The following is a 16,731-nucleotide window of genomic DNA, read 5'->3' on the forward strand; positions in this document are numbered from 1 at the left end:
TCAGATGACAGTGCAACAATAGAGAGTATTGTCAAAATACATTTAGCAAAGCATTCAGCAAAACTATGAAAAAATCAAAAATTGTCAACATTATTACACATCCTTCTATCTTCTAAATGTTCTCTTTCTATTACAAACTTACTACAAACCTTATCCCAGCAATATCTTGCAAATGATAGGCACCATCCCTGGAGAAGATACCACACTTTCAAAATGTACACTCTTGTACATACTTATATTGTACTGGACCAGCTTAGAATCAGCAGTTAACCTATTACAGATGTCTTTTGGGATGTTGGATCTTTGGAAAGATTTCCTGGACTTTGTGCTATCTGTGTGCAGTCAGACAGTCCCCATACCAAGTTGTAAGTCCAGAACTCTGGAGCAGTAAGGTAGCTGGGCTGCCTGCCATTGCACCACTGCATCCCCATTGCACTGCTGTACTAAACATTAAGAGGCAAGTCAATTATCCACAGTGTAGTTACAAAATATTGGTTCCAAGATCTTGTTATCTATGATTTTGTAATGAGATGTATTTTACTACATAGAGATTAAATGTTTTTGTGTTCAATTCTTAAATATTTTGATTACTTTAAATGCATATTTCTGAGATTTAGGCCATGTGTGTATAATAAACTGTATTACCTTTTCACTTTTCTCATAAAATACGTTTATAGACAGAGTAAGGACATAGCACTGTTTACAAATTAGGGAATTATTCACATCCTGTAACTGATTTGTTTGAGAAACAGTTAAAGATCCAAGAGCTTAATGTAGTGTTTTCTTCAAAGGCAGTTGTGTTTTTTCTTTTCATAACTTCCTGGTCATTTTGTATTTTTGAGCCATGAAAGTAAAAGATTCTGTCAATTACTTTATTATAATCATCAGATAAAACCTCAGTTATAATTCTACTTTCAATTTTGTGTAAAATAAAAAGCCTTTTACTGTATATTTACATTTATGAAATATTTTAAGCATGTCTTTCAAATTTATTTTTTAATTATAACTTACGAGATTGTCAAATGTTAAAGCGTTCTTCTCAATACTCGTAACCACTTTTATTTATTCACTCAGCAGTTTCTGATTATTGAGTTTAATTAACTGGACACTATGACAATGGAGTTCTTGTCTGCCTTTATAGCTGAAACATAACAACAACAAAACACCTTATATATTATGGCTTTACTCAAGTCATTTGACAGAAGTACTATAAAATATAAATATTTATGCATATAACGTACCTTTAGTGGCTTTGACAGCAACCAGGATGCGGTGCGCTGAATAACATCACAAATGTATAAAAACAAACCATTTTATAGAATTGATCTAAACTGTAGCAAAAACCACAATATTTTTATTAGCTGCCTGTGGTTTCACAATGACATCAGGATGATCTTTAAAAAGAAAATCATATCATTTGCCCATTATGGTATTTTTCAAGAGTTTCCCTTTTATTATCTTCAAATACAATTAAATAGAGATTTTTTTTACTTGCTCCAAAATGAATAAAACAAATAATGAAGGACATTCAAGTAAACCACAAAATTACTTTTATTCTTTTATTCATACAGCTTCATGCACCTTTTTAAACAATGAAAGTGAAATGAAGAGTTAAAAAGGAAAATCCTTGTTCTAATACCTTTTATCAGATTTGAAGTTGTATGCTGTTAAGCAATAGCATATTCATTTATAAAATAGTTGTAATAAAGATGTGGCATGTAATGAATGTTTCTCTGGTAAAATTTTTTATTTTTTTATTAAAACACTCTAACAATAATGTTGGTATGCTTATATATGAATCATTTCATACTGTATGTGAAAGAATGCTGGATGTTGTACTTTTTATCTGTTTTGATAGCAAGCCATTCTCTACTTTGCAAAAGTCTTATCGTGGATGGTTTAAGTTTTGTACATCAGAATGGGATAGATGCCAGACAAGTTTTAGTTGCTGATTACTGAGCCATAGGATTTACGTCCTTCTTTTTCAATTTCTTTTGTCATTGCAGTCATCATCCCATTGATTTTACTGGTGAGGGTCATTGTAGCCATATGCTGATCTGGTCTGCCCAGACTTGCCTAATCCCAGAAACCACTTTCAGTCCATCTTGGAGAATACCCAGATATTCCCAGGAATGCAGAGAAATAATACTCCCTCAAACATGTCCTGAGTTAGTCTCAGTCTTTTCTGAGTAAGCCATATGAGCTGTACACCTTCTGATGGAGGTATCCAGAGGACATCCTAACAGCATGACCTAACTACCTCAAATGATCTTGGTCAGGAAAATCTAGCAATCCTGCACAGGAACCTTGTTTCAGTGACTTACAATATACAGTACTTGTGATCTCATTCTTTCATTTACACAGATGAGAATGGAGATGTAGACCGACTAGTAAAACAATAGCTTTTGCCTCAGACTTAGCTCTCACTTCACCACCATTGTAACTTTGGTGTTGGGGGTAAAAAAGGAGGGTTGAGTTTTGATCTTTGTACTTTAACGGTCTTTAGAGTTATGTTTTCTGGAGATCTATATACCTGATAGAGTTACCCATGGTAGATTGGTCAAATGGTGTAATTCAGGCAAAGAATAATCCATAAATGAACCCCAAGCATGTTCTAATTAAATCACAGATAGTTTGATTCACTCTTGGAGCCAAGTCAGGAGTGGCATTTCCTGGCAGAGGTTTGATTACCAGGTGATCTATGTAGCACAGTCAGATTTAGCCTGGAAAGCTTGCATGGTCAGGGGCAATGTCAGTCAGGTAACACTGACGCAGGCATACCAGTCCTTAGCAATGCAAACATGTTCTTGGCACTTGGAATTTAACTTCCCTCATTATGGCAAAATAGCTTAAATTACACATGCTTCACAGATGAATCACATCATTGCTCAGTGATTGCATTTATTTGCTCTTCATTTGAAACAATTACACTTTTATGGCATGTGTTTTGCAATGGCATTTAAAACAGAACTTTCAAACTTTATTTGTCCCCAAGGGGAAATTTGCTTTTTGCAGAAGCTCATTAAATAAATAAACACATAAATAGGTAGATAAGTAAGTAAGAAAATAAATACATGTACACTACACTTTGGTCTGAACAAAAAATACATTTTTTAAAAAGGAAATGTTCTGGCTTGGCTGTCACAGTCAAAGTGAGGCATTATGCAGACATACTGCTCTTGGTATAAGTGAGCCCCAGTAGTGTCTTTTGACACACTATTGCTGAATAATGCATTGGCAGAAAGTCCTCAGTGTTAGTGTGTCAGAGAGAGGATGTGCATGATTGTTCAGAATGGCACTCAATTTTGTTTTACTTTTCTCCATTGCTATTATCTCCACGGGGTCCATAGGACATCCTATAACTGAGTTGGCCCTTTTAATTTGCTTGTTGATTCAGTGGGCTTCTCTTGAAGTGATGTTTCCAGCCCACCACACCACAGCATAGAATGTCATACTGGCCATCACTGAGCTACAGAAGATGTGAAGGATGTCACTTCCCACATTAAAGGATCACAATCTCCCAAGGTTAAAGAACCTGCTCTGCCCTTTCTTATATAGTTCATCTTGTTCCAAGACCAGTCCAAACTGTCATTAATGTGGACCCCCAAGTTCTTGTAGGAATAGACCACTTCTACATCCACTCCTTGTATAGTGACCCGTCATGGAGGCTCTTTGGTGTGGGGAAAGTTAATAACCATTTCCTTGGTTTTGCAGATGTTAAGATGCAGACAATTCTCTTTGCACCAAGAAATAAAAATAATAAAGTAGTCTAGTGGGCTGAGCTGAAGATAAGACTGTTAATACTATCTATAAAGGACAGACAATCCAGTGCTAATGACACTTTGATTAATTGCATGAATATGAACAAGCCTGTCATGAAAAGAAGTCTAGTCATATAAGCTATGCAAAAAGCAAAAACATGTGCTTATGTATTCTAAAGTAATTTTTAAGTGGACCATCTAGATTTGACTGTGAGGTATTGACAGGCTAAGCAGATGATAGTTGTTGCACTAGCTGAGGTGAAGGCCTACATATGAAAGGACTTTATTAAGACCATGGTGTTCAGAGAGCCTTAAAGAGAATAAGGCAAATAGCCCCACCATTCTCACCAAATAGAGATATCAAGTGGTGAAATTTGAAAAACTCCGAAATTTGACAGATATTCTAAGACAGTGGTGGAAACATTACTTAGAATAGGGTGCATTTATGTGGCTGAGGTAAATCCACTGATTGAAGCGCTCTGTTGTGGTAGAACCACAAGAGTGGATGAATGATCCAGAATGACATGCTGAAACCACTGGATGTTGTGTCTAAATAAAATGCTTCATTAATGCTGTTTGGAAGATGGGATTAGTGCCTTGAAGTTGGCTGAATGAGGTGGTGATCACCGTTTTAAATGAAGAAGAAAATACAGGTTCTGTTTTGGTTATGAAATAATGGACCAACACTGTCTCCTTCCACAAATTTTGGAGGGGTCATGTGAGTCTGTCAGTCCAACCTACAGTCATATGAAAAAGTTTCAGAACCCCTCTCAGCCTGCATAATAATTTACTCTACTTTCAACAGAAAAGATAACAGTGGTATGTCTTTCATTTCCTAGGAACATCTGAGTACTGGGGTGTTTTCCGAACAAAGAATTTAAGTTAAGCAGTATTTAGTTGTATGAAATTAAATCAAATGTGAAAAATTGGCTGGCTTGTAATTTTGCTGATTTGAATGCATGTAACTGCTCAATACTGATTACATGCAACACCAAATTGGTTGGATTAGCTCGTTAAGCCTTGAACTTCATAGACAGGTGTGTCCAATCATGAGCAAAGGTATTTAAGGAGGTCAATTGCAAGTTGTGCTTCCCTTTGACTCTCCTCTGAAGAGTGACAGCATGGGATCCTCAAAGCAACTCTCAAAAGATCTGAAAACAAAGATTGTCCACTATCATGGTTTAGGGGAAGGCTACAAAAAGCTATCTCAGAAGTTTAAACTGTCAGTTTCAACTGTAAGGAATGTAATCAGGAAATGGAAGGCCACAGGCACAGTTGCTGATAAACCCAGGTCTGTAAGGCCAAGAAAAATACAGGAGCGGCATATGCGCAGGATTGTGAGAATGGTTACAGACAACCCACACATCACCTCCAAAGACCTGCAAGAACATCTTGCTGCAGATGGTGTATCTGTACATCGTTCTACAATTCAGCGCAATTTGCACAAAACATCTGTATGGCAGGGTGATGAGAAAGAAGCCGTTTCTGCACTCACGCCACAAACAGAGTTGCTTGTTGTAGGCAAATGCTCATTTAGACAAGCCAGATTCAGTTTGGGACAAAGTGCTTTGGACTGATGAGACAAAAATTATTATTTGGTCATAACAAAAAGCACTTTGCATGGTGGAAGAAGAACACTGCATTCCAAGAAAAACACCTGCTACCTACTCTCAGATTTGGTGGAGGTTCCATCATGCTGTGGGGCTGTGTGGCTAGTTCAGGGACTGGGGCCCTTGTTAAAGTCGAGGGTCGGATGAATTCAACCCAATATCAACAAATTCTTCAGGATAATGTTCAAGCATCAATCACAAAGTTGAAGTTACGCAGGGGTTGGATATTCCAACAAGACAATGACCCAAAATACAGTTCAAAATCTACAAAGGCATTCATGCAGAGGGAGAAGTACAATGTTCTGGAATGGCCGTCACAGTCCCCTGACTTGAATATCATCAAAAATCTATGGGATGATTTGAAGCAGGCTGTCCATGCTCGGTAGCCATCAGATTTAACTGAACTGGAGAGATTTTGTATGGAAGAATGGTCAAAAATACCTCCATCCAGAATCCAGACACTCATCAAAGGCTATAGAAGGCGTCTAGAGGCTGTTATATTTGCAAAAGGTGGCTCAACTAAGTCACTTCTTCTCTCAGCTTCTTCCGTTAGGGGTTGCCACAGCGGATCATCTTCTTCCATATCTTTCTGTCCTCTGCATCTTGTTCTGTTACACCCATCACCTGCATGTCCTCTCTCACCACATCCATAAACCTTCTCTTAGGCCTTCCTCTTTTCCTCTTCCCTGGCAGCTCTATCTTTGGCATCCTTCTCCCAATATACCCAGCATCTCTCCTCTGCACATGTCCAAACCAACGCAATCTCGCCTCTCTGACTTTGTCTCCCAACCTGCATGCATGGATGCATACATGTACTGTATAAATAAATAAATGGCTAGGGCCAGGCTAAAATATCTTTCATCTATAGCATTTCATCAATTCTTCTGTTTTACAGGGCCACTGCTTCAGATTCATAATATATAAAGTGGATGATAGAATATGTGGAAACTTGATAGATAGAAATTTGTTTTAATTTGAGGTTTGGTTTACGAGGTAAGATTACCTTTCCCAAGTAAGAAAAATGTCAAATAATAAATGTATTATTATTTTACAGTAGTTTAAAATGTCATATAATAAATTTATATGACATTTTGCAGTGATGAATATGGAATAGTTTTAATGTCTGCAACAGTGCGTGTCAAACTTTATTAATCCATATGGTTGTTAGAACACAGTATACACATTATATATCACACACATTGAGTTGTATAAAAATTCACATGACTGACATTAGCTAAATGCTCTGGACTCACTTAATTGATATCTAGAATTGATTTTTTTTTGTAATCTACACATGTTAACAAGCTTTTCTCTTAAAATAATTTGTCTCCAATGTATTATGTTTGACTAATTAATTTTTAATGATTTTTTAAAGTTAATTATATTGTTTTTAAATATAGATACTGTATTTTATACATGTTGGCCATGCAGTTGTTGACTTGTCTTTTCAGTGTTTATTATTTACCAATACAAAGTACAATCTTGTACACTCCCACACTCACCCAATACAGAGTCATCTATTAGCTTAATACACATGACAATGGGATGTGGTAGGAATACTTAAGTACATGGTTTAAAGTGCATTTCAGCATGGAGAGAACATATAAACTCTGTGTACACAGTGACTGGGTCCTGGAATAGAACTCAGAAGTCTGCAGCTCTGGGGCAGAAGCACCTAACAACTGAAAATTCATATTTAAAAATTAAGTGTTCAACGACCAACAACCATATCAGCATTTTCATTACTTCTTTAGCAGAACATTCTCAGTTTTGTTTGTTTCATGATTGCACCAATTTTAGAGTTTGTTTAGATTTTGTATACCAATAAACCTTAAAAAATGTGGTAGCTATTTTACTACCACTCTAATGTTTCTTTCTTTCTTTCTTTCTTTCTTTCTTTCACTCTGCACCTCAACCTGCTGCTGCTAAGTAGCACAAGAGTGAAAGTGTCTGCTTAAATCCGAGTAAGCTGAAGTCTCTTTGTTTATACTAGCAATGATAAAGAGAACATTTTCTGTATGTTATTTTCATAAACTAATTGCTGCTTTTTAACTTAAAATTTGTTAGCGGAAATATCACACCAAGATCAATTACACTAGACTTCCACTGAAATGTTTTTAATGGAAATCATGAGCTGGAGTTCAGAACGAAGCTTACTGTGCCTTTCTGTGTAAATACATATTTTTTTAGAATGACTGCATTGCGAAACTGTTGCTTATTTAAAATCATTACACAAATGATTAAAAGGTGAGTGGGATGTAATGTGAAGAGATGAAAAAAAAAATTCTTCTTGAAGAGTAAATTTGCATAGGTTCCTCCTTGATTACTGTATCATTTTCGCTCCTGGTCCTGACTGAAGTTAAATTATTTTTGTCTATTCAGAGTTAACTTCCATCCATCCATTGTTCAACCCGCTGAATCCAAACACAGGGCCACGGGGGTCTGCTGGAGCCAATCCCAGCCAACACAGGGCACAAGGCAGGAACCAATCCCGGGCAGAGTGCCAACCCACCGCAGGACACACACATACACCAAGCACACACTAGGGCCAATTTTAAAATCGCCAATCCACCTAACCTGCATGTCTTTGGACTGTGGGAGGAAACCAGAGCACCCGGGAAGAAACCCACGCAGACACGGGGAGAACATGCAAACTCCACGCAGGGAGGACCCGGGAAGCGAACCCCAGGTCTCCTAACTGCGAGGCAGCAGCGCTACCACTGCGCCACCATGCCACCCAGAAACATGGAAGAACAAAGGGGGTACTCACACTTGAACTGGGGACATCTTTATCTGTAGTCAAATGCTCTACCACTGAGCTATACCTCCTAATCTCACCAGAGTTAACTTGTGTATTAAATTGCTACAAAAAAGAGTCTTAAATAAGAAGAATACATTTTTAGTGGTCAAGTGGGAAATACCTGTTTGGTCAGCTTAGTTTCCTATCACAATTTACTATAAGGATGTAGCAAGTTAGGGCAAATTATTATGAAAAAACCTCTTTATGGACCATTTAACTAAATAGAGAAACCTAATGCTGCTTCTGGACTTGCCCCTTTTGTTTTCGCTGACTTGAAAAGGAGCACATCCTTATATAGTTGTAACATTGTATCTTTCTATTACTAACTTCTAGAATGTATCTTTTGTGTTTGTGTTGTGCAGGTTCAAATTTTGTGGCTTTTTTGGATACTGGCTTCTCATATGCTGTTTTTGATTCATTTGCTTGTTCATTCCTACCTGTTCCTTTTCTTACCTTTAACTTTTTTGAAAGTCCTATTTTGGATTATGGACTAACTATTTCTTTTCTTTTTCGTTTTCATCATGGTTTTGACTGTTTCTTGGTTTTTTACACCACCACATAACTGACTTTCAAAAACTGTGGTGTGCAAACAGATACATATTTGTCCAAATATTTAACTTTGAAATTAGACTTTCAACTGGATTACTTGGACAAAGGTAGTTGCCATCTCCTTGTAAATATGTGATTTCCTGTTTGTTAATCAATTTATTGTAGTATGTTTGACAATAAAGTTTCTTCTTCTCAGATGAATCTCTGATCGATTCTTTTTCTAAATCCAAGCCTAAATCCTAATTCAGTTCAAAAATACCTTATGTTATTACATAACAGCTCTCAACCCTAGCCTGAGGTGTAGCATCCAGATGCTTCTGGAATATTATTAGGTGCTTCCAGGCTACTACAAATAAATATAGTGCACTGTTGATCATCTCACTGTGAGCCATGCTTAATACATGTCTTGTGAAAAGCACCCATAAACACCCCCATCACCTACTGAAAACACATCAACTGACTCATTTTGATTCAGAGAAATAATTTTTCTACTCCAAATTTTTCCTGAGATGTTGAACTCTTTATCCAATTTGTAATCCCAAAAAACACTCTTCTATCTTTATTGCACCCAATTAATTATATGTACTTGGATGTGAATGAATAGTGTTTCTTCAATATAAATGTATGAAGTATGTGCTGTTTTTATGATTGCTGTTTGTTTAAACACTGATCTGCATATAGACTGCAACAAAAGACTGCTATGTTGTTAGCACACACACACACAAAAACACCACTTTTTTCTGCCTTAGTTTGCATTTCCAAACAAACGTAAGTTAGAATGATGAGTATAATCCTTATTGTTCTTCTTCTTTAATCTGCATTTTATCAGTTATCACTTCTTTGTGTCCTTACAATAATATTTTCAGACAATGTCAGAAGCATTCATGAATTTGTATGGATTGAGAGTGTGGTTTACATTTAAATAAAGAGGTGAAGATGGTTTTACTTCAACAGAATTTTATAGGAAACTTGATGCTACGTAGCATGTGTGCTAGGTGTTACCATAATATTTTTCTAGCATTACAGGAAATTTCAAAATGTACCTCATCAATGTCTACAAAAAAACAACATTAATTTCAGTTTCATTTTTTTCAATTTATTTTTTGTTTTATGCAGCCATTATTTCACAAAATAATAAAGTAAATTAAAATAGTGATATATTGATTGAGACCTGAAGAAGTGGCAGCATCCTGAATCTACACATGTGCAGTACTGGGGTTAGTGCAAACAAATGCAGAAAATAATATGAGAGTGATAGATACTTTGTATAAAAATTGTCAATAGCTTGTGTTATTGGGTGACCCTGACCTGGATAAGCAGGTTTGAGATTAGATAAATGGCATCATTAAGTAATCTGCTAAGGAGCACTCAGTTGGTCTTGCACAATATTGCTGCACACTTCTGGTAATTTTCTTTTATAGGAATTCACATTGTATTTGTTATCAATTAGTGCTACACTGTCCAGCCTGACATTACAGTGAAGTTTTATTGCAAAAAAAACAGTTTTGTACAGCAAGCATCCACAAGTAATTTCTGTAATGGGGACAAACATGACTTATATTGTATTTCTAAACCTATTCTACATGAATGTTTGTGTTACTTCAAATATGTTAAAAGAGAACTGTCAAACTCTGCTGCGTGAGATGCAGGAAGAAAATGCACAAAACTACAACACAAGATACATTACTGTGGTATAAGGTCAGTAGCATTTTCTCTGAAATTTATTAAATGGGAACTCACATGAATTAGACACACACAAGTACTGCTTCACTGTTAACCATTATAGTGTCCAGAGTGTGGATGCAAGGGCTTATTGAGTAAAAGGTTGTTCATGTGACAACTAAAGAAAGAAACAACATAGTTTTATTAGATAACAAAATAGGTGAGGTCTCCTGGAGAATGTTTAGCATTTGCAAAAATGTGTGAGAACATACTTACACAGGCTATGTCTCCTTATCTCCATTTTTCAGTTACAACTTTCAGCACAACAATAACCTTCTTCTTAGAATAGCCTCTGTATATCTTCATTTCTCTGTTCTGAAATCAGAAATCTGTGACTTCCAGCTCTCTCATAAAATCTTGAAGGTTCACCTATCTAGGTATGAGAGGTCACTCTAAACAATTGTGCTACTTCCAAAAAGTCAGTATACCTTAATCTCTGGAGATCTATAAGCTTCCACTTTGACCAGTAGCATCATGTTTACCCTTAGCTGGTCTTCTGCAGATTAATGGAAAGATCATTAAAAGTCATCCCTGATATAGTTTTCTGAGATCTTTTGACTTTTAGTACTCTATTCCTATGAATTGTTAGACACAGTTTAATTAAGTTGTTGTGTTTATACATATATTCACATATTCTACACACATAAATACAGATGAAGCACAGATGGACTGCATGTTTATTTGGGGTTAAATTGTGCCCTGAATAAATTGACCATGTGGTTTCTAGTCTGTCTGCCTCCCTGGCCATTTGGTTGCATTACACAAGATTACAGAGTCAGAAGAAAAAAAATATCAAACATTTAGATAAGAAAAAGAATTTTATGGATGTGGCCTGGCTGAAAACATCCTAGAGGCAAGTATTTAAACTTTCTATAGGAGTGTGTATCCAATATAAGGAAATAGTAAACCATAGAGCTATTTTTATAGACATTCATAGATACATTTTTTTATTTTATTTTGAATATTAAGAAGCACATCTGCAAAATAAATATGTGCAGTTCTGTCTTAGTGTATGATGATGGAATAATGATTCACCAGTGCTTAATGGGACTAAGCAAAAGAAATCAAAGGAGAGTCTTGTAGAAGATGCCTTGGAATTTACATATTTCTCAAGATTCCTCCACAGTCTGGAGCCTCTGACCAGAAAGAAGATATGTTATGCATGGCTAGCTTCCCTTGTTTCTCCACCCCCTGCCACTCAACCTTCACTTTCCTTTATGAGGACTCCACTAGGGTCAAAAACTGTGTTATAACTAGAAATGATGTTCAACTCATTTTGCATTGTCCCTTTGACAACACTGGTGATGTCTTAATACACCTTCAGTCCTTCAACATCAAATGTGGAGACTATTCCTTTCTAAAATTTTCTCCTGTTTCTTTTTACACAAGCTAATGTTTCTGCTGCCATTTTGTGTTTTTGTTTTCTTTCTTCAAAATTTAACTTTAAAGTTGATTTATTCTTAAGGAATAATATTAAACATTTTATTTGAATAACTGCATACTGGAAAATATTTACTGGAAAAAATATAATAATACATAAAAATAATTGAGGAGTTGGCTTATCAGTACATAATCTTTAAATATGAAGGTTATGTTAATTTTATACATCAATCCATTTTCTAACATGATTATCCAGTCCAAAGGACATGGAAGTTTCTTACAGTATCTTTATGTGGCTTAATGTTTGCCTGACTTACTCCAAACCGATTTAGTGGGATAGAGTGACACATTTTTCCGTTCTGACTGCCCTTCCCTTTGTCTGCTTTGGACTGCACTCTGTTAGGGGAAGAGTTTTGATGTTACAATTTGTTATGAATTGTCCCGGTGCTGTACATTAAAAATGAACTCTTTACGAGGTTGCATTTCCTTATTCAGTTGATGGGCAAGAGTGACCACTCATAGAGTTAGATACAGATTGTCAAAAGTTTAAACTTGTTGAAATAGTTAACAAATTATGAACAATATTTTTGCTTTGTAAGTCACTAAACAAGGCATATCAAACACTTCTCATCTTGTTTATTTTTTGAACTGAGAAAATATCATTTTAAGAATGTAAGAAATGTTCTAAATAGGAAGACAACATTTTCTCCATCAAGCATATTCATTATGTAATAACTTCATTTTCTCAATAGTTTAGGTTGCTGAAAAGGTACACCTAATGAGGTTTGTCATCTCTGACATCTTTATCTTGTATTGTTTGCTTTTTTAAAATTGTTTGGGTGAAGCTGTTATACAAAGCAGTATACCAGATATATCCATATGTTACAGGTGTTTACAGACAGTTGGAGGCCAAGCAGGTGACTTAATAAGGATCACATAGTAAGGCAGACATAAATGAATCCGCACTAGTGATGAGTGAAACGATTTGCAGAAAATTTAATTTGTAGCAAAACTTAAAGAGTTTCACTTTAGAATAGTTTTCAAAGCAAATTGTGCTTCACCAGAAGTATAATTTGTGTCATTAGTACATATACTTTAATCTCATCTAAAATCTTTTTCTCCATGTGCAGAACAATAGCAATAGTTTATTCTGGTGCAGACCATGGAAAGGAGGACAATACTTACCTGCAAGCAATTTGGATGCACTTCTCCACTACTAAAATCCATTGGCCTGGGTATGTGGCCGCTTGCAATCTTTCATTGGCTTACAGAGCTGGGGAAAGTGAACGTGGATGATGTTACCTCTGAACCAAAATGAGTAATGTAAGGCAGAATTGTCAGGGTAAACGTACAGGTAGGCAGTAAATGAGGCAGATGTAAGCACTTGGAGTCGAATGGAAGAAGCTGTGGAGTACCGGGGCATCATTGGAGAGAGAACGGTTTTGGCAGCAGAATAATCCTTAGGGAGCAATATTATTTGCTTTCTACTCCAAAAGAAAAACTGAGAAACCCTGTAAAACTTAATTTTACTGACTTTAATGTTTTGTAATTTCCAAATCACATGTTAAATGAATTTTAGTGGCAATAGGGCAACTTCACAAAACTGAATGTGAAACAAAACTCTGCTGTTTTGCTTATTGCTAATCAGCAACCTTGAGTTTGTGAGTCAAATAATTTAAGCACATTATACTACCATTCTTACTTAATTTACAGCTTTGTCATTTGACTGATAGAAATGCCTTAGTCGCGACACTTTAGTTAGTTTAGAATTACAATTTATTGGGGACTAAATAATTCCAAAATAAAACTATCCAATTTGATATATAGCAACTGTTGTGACTGTCTGGGGCTAAAAAATAATAAAGTTTTCAACTTTATCATCATGTGCATACTACAATGATATATACTGTACATTATATCAGATCAAGTGTACTCATATAGCACTTGGCAGAATCATCTGCTGAGCAACCTTATGGCTTGCGAATAAAAACAGTCCCTCAGTCTAGTGTAAGTAATAATTGTCTTCAATGTGACAAATCCCATGGAACCCCTGAAAGTCAAAATCAGAAATGTAGTGTGGGCGCCTTACAGAATACAGCTATAATAGTGTAAATTAATCAGTGACAACTACTAAATTTGCAAGAAGGAATTGTAGCAGAGTGCAGAAAACTGTTTACAGGCAGGACTGGAGGGCACTGTTTGCAAGCACTTCATAGGCAAGACAATATAAGATGAATGTGTAGCAGGAGGCTAGGTGGGGCTAGATGTTTGAGTGGCAGCAGTCCTCCCGCAAGAAAATAGAGCACATCCTTTAAATCAGGAGGATTCAAGAACAAGAATGGAAAGTTTTCTAGGAAACAAATATAATTCGATATTCCACAATGGTGTCAATCCCTGCTTGTCCTTTCATCATCTTGATGATGAAAAGTTTAGCAGTGATTGCTTATACTATGATACTGGAGTTTTCTGTGACGCATAGAAATGGAAAGGGAAGTCATCCCATAATTTTCATTTGGTATTTAAGACATTGAATGTTCTGTAGTGTTATATGGAGTGATGGACTAGGAAAAGAGATGTTGCAGAATAGCAGAGGCTTTTTTTAATAACACTACATGCCTTTCTAAGGCAGCATATATTATGTATGCATGTCTCTGAAAGAAGCATGTTGTGTGCCTTTAATATTCTGTGACACCCTTTGTAGTTTTTTGCCATCCTGAGGTGAAGAACTGCCACAGTAGGATGTTATGTGGCACCTTGGGATGGGTTTTTTTTGCGTGCCTGTAAAAGCTTGTGAACACAGATGGAGACATCCAGGCTTTCTGACATTGCTGCCACATTGGATATCCTTTATGTGTATCACATAGTTCAGTATTATTGCAAGCAACTAGGCATTTTGATTTTCACTCTAACCAAATTCATATTTGGAAAGTAACCTCTTTGACAGTTAATTTTTTCTGACATTTTTGTGCACAATTCTTGTTTTGTGTTTAGATTACAAATTCTTGATTGCATGGATTTTACCTAAGTATCAGTGTTTGAAAGCCAGTGTACATGGTAACTCAAAGTCAACATATTACCAGGCTCCAGCTTTTGCAATTGTTTGCTATAAGTGGTCAATTTTCATTGCAGAGCCACAAACTGTCACTGCCTTGTGGACACTATTGAATTTAACAATGTGTGAAATAACACAGAACTTAGAATTATAAGTTGTTTTTGCATGCAATATCTGATGAATGACCATAGTTGCATTCAGTGGAGGTTGGTAAGTTTGTAGGTACTAGGTGAGCCAGACTGTTCTAGAAAGGTGAGTATTATTTTTTCCAAGTAACATTACCAAACTGAAGTTTTTGTGACATTTAAGTTATTTTGAGCTGTGAATCTCTTTATGGCCTACAAGATTTGAAACAGGTCTGAGAGTTGAACCCATTTGGAGTGAGCTTAATCCAGGCAGACATAAGAGGCCTAACATACTATATTTCTGACTCATCTGCTACATAAGTTTAGTGCATTCTCAGTAGCCTGCATGAACAAAAAGAAATAATCCGGCAGCAGCCATACCATATGCACTTCAGAAGAGGTAATTAGGTCTGGGGAGAACAATCAGGAAAAGCTTGGGTTGCTACTGGAATTAGTGTTGGCAAGGCCAGCAGGGGTCTGAATATGGATCTCAATGCCCCAATGCAGTGACAGGGATGCTGTGCTGTAAAAATGGTGCCATACTTCGGATGACATATAAAATTGACTTCCTGACTCTCTCTGGTCATACAAGATCCCTGGGCATTCTTTGTAAAGAGTAGGGGGTATCCTGAGTTAATGATACGTTAACTTCAAATACTGCATGTTGCTGGATTTTGTACAGTTGATTTTCATTTATGTTGTTTTTTTGTTTCAATAACAAGACTACTGGATTGAGCAGGTTTCCTATAAAATTGTGATTCTGTGCTTTTTCTTTAACTGGTCTTCTTGTAATGTCTGCTGACTACTAACCAAGTGGTCTCATTTGTACAGCTATTGAATCTTACCAAAGCAGCGGCTATCTTGTTTCTATTTTCTTGTCTGCCAAATAACTCTAGTGAGAAGTAGATATTTATCTGAGCCCCAAAAATCTTCATTTAGACATCTGGGAAGAAATACATACAGTATATACAGCAGATTCTGAAGTCTACTTAATCCAATAAAGAGCAGGCAGCACAAGGTTTTCTTGGCGTCTCAGGGTACAAGGTAGGAATCATCGCTGGACAGGGCACATACGCAAACACACACATTCACTTTGACTGGTGTTCATCCAGGGTAAGAAAATTGCATTAATTTTGAAAAGGCAATAGACTAATGAATGAAGAGACAAAACCTTGTCAAAAAATGAAGCTATAGTTGAAGCCAGCAAGTCAAAAAGAAATCTGTTGTAAAATCCTCACACTTTAATCAAAACTCATAGTTAAAAGAAATTTGGAAATAAAATTCTAACCAATTAAAAGATTTGCTTGCTAAATCAGGCAGATTCAGCACAATGTCCACAAACTTGGACAACTGGGAAATCTATGACTCAACCTTTATACAGTGGTGGTGGTGAGCTTATGCATCAGAACTTTTTTTTTTGTTCTTTATTTCACCTTATACAATTTCTTGTATTAGGAATTTGTTTGTTTTCGCATACCCTTTGGGATCAGAGCGCAGGGTCAGCCATTGTACAGCGCCCCTGGAGCAATTACAGGTTAAGGGTCTTGCTCAAGGGCCCAGCAGAGTAGGATCTCTTTTGGCAGTGACGGGGATTTGAACCGGCAACCTTCTGGATAACAGCACAGATCCTTAGCCTCAGAGCCACCACTCTGCCCTTGTGGTCATCATAAGGTGGCAACAGTGAGCATTTCTAACAATGAGGCCCAAAATGGAGGCACCCACATGAAACCAA

General features: G+C 36.4%; 1 protein-coding gene across 3 annotated transcripts in view; it reads right to left on the reverse strand.

The window, feature by feature from the left end:
* Window positions 1-1,295, reverse strand: part of LOC114660520 (forkhead box protein P2-like) — a 139,834-nt gene extending 138,539 nt beyond the window's left edge. For all 3 annotated transcript variants that reach the window (XM_051933505.1, XM_051933506.1, XM_028813265.2), the window contains exons 1-2: window positions 1,242-1,295; window positions 1,012-1,141 (exon numbers count right to left, since the gene is read on the reverse strand). The gene's annotated coding sequence lies outside the window, so the exon portion shown is untranslated. The remainder of the gene's footprint in view (window positions 1-1,011; window positions 1,142-1,241) is intronic.
* Window positions 1,296-16,731: the final 15,436 nt, after the last annotated feature.

The sequence above is a fragment of the Erpetoichthys calabaricus genome, chromosome 11, assembly GCF_900747795.2.
Source record: "Erpetoichthys calabaricus chromosome 11, fErpCal1.3, whole genome shotgun sequence".
Taxonomy (NCBI): domain Eukaryota; kingdom Metazoa; phylum Chordata; class Cladistia; order Polypteriformes; family Polypteridae; genus Erpetoichthys; species Erpetoichthys calabaricus.